The following is a 1,395-nucleotide window of genomic DNA, read 5'->3' on the forward strand; positions in this document are numbered from 1 at the left end:
ATTGTTACTATTTATTTTCACCATTCCGGTGGATGTGTGGTTGGAATATCATGGTGGTTTTAACTGACATTTACCAAATGATCCAAAAAATTGTCATTTTTTATTGTGTGCATGTTTCTACGTAGCTTCTTGTACCTTGTTTTCATAAGTGTTTTCTCATAACTCTTGGGAATACACTTCTCCACTCTACCCATTGACTTTTTACTCTCTTAATAGTTTTCTGTATAAAAAAAGAAGTTCTTATTTTTACTATCATCCTATGATGGTTAACACTTGCCTCCCATACAGAAATCTCGATTTTCTCTAGAGTCGCAAGATGTTCACTTCAGTTGGTCTTTGAAAGTTGTATTTCACGTATATGTGACATACATTTAAAATCTGTGGTGTTAGCTCTTGGGGTTCACTATGTTGTCTTAATATGCCTTGGCAGACAATTCAGGAACTACAGAGAGTAAAATTTCATGTTTCTTCTGTCTGTGCTGTAGCAAGTGTTCTTTTGAAAAGGAGTTCGCCCTATAGATTTATTAGCAAATATGGATGTTGATAACTACTTATGCTCTTCTCTTCAGACTTGTCATCATATTCCCTATTTAATCCTGATAGTTACAGTTTTATTTTTCCTTTACTTCCTTTACTTTTCTTGAACAAGTGATCAAGGGGCTTCTCCAGTATATTGTCTATTTAAAAAAGAAGCTTGGCTTTTGTTGAAATTTCTTACTATACATTTGGTTTTTATTTAATTCATGTTTTTATTAAAAAATACACTGCCTTTTAAAATGAAGACACAGAAAATTGTTAAACTTCTACTTGCCTTCAGGAATGATAAGCGGATCTAGTCACTCTTGTTTTTGTTACAACTTATTTTTCATTTCTGAAGTGTGTTATGCCTTCGTTAACTCTTTCCTGATGACTCTCACACACTTCTCTGAAATTTTTCATTTTAAAATATTAAATAATTTTATCTGTTTTATGGGTGTGAATCTAAGTCAGACTTTAATTGTGTGTAAGGTTATTAATCTCTTTCTTTTTGTCTCTATAGTAACGAGGGTGTTTGACCTCCATTTTGAGTTGTTCATTTTTGTATGAAATTATGTGAAAATTTTTCCATGTTATATTTCACATAAAATATATTTTATATGAAATGTCCTGAAACATTAAGAATGAGAAAGACAGGGGGTGCCTGGGTGGCTCAGTTGGGTAAGCATCCGACTTTGGCTCAGGTCATGATCTTGCGGTTCATGTGGTTGAGCCTCAGGTTGGCCTCTGTGCTGACAGCTCAGAGCCTGGAGCCTGCTTCAGATTCTTTGTCTTTCTCTCTCTCTGCCCCTCCCCCATTCACGCTCTGCCCCTCGCTCTCCCTCTCTCTTGAAAATAAATAAACATTAACAAAATTGA

Source organism: Panthera uncia, unplaced genomic scaffold (genome assembly GCF_023721935.1).
Source record: "Panthera uncia isolate 11264 unplaced genomic scaffold, Puncia_PCG_1.0 HiC_scaffold_1533, whole genome shotgun sequence".
In the NCBI taxonomy this organism is placed as follows: Eukaryota; Metazoa; Chordata; class Mammalia; order Carnivora; family Felidae; genus Panthera; species Panthera uncia.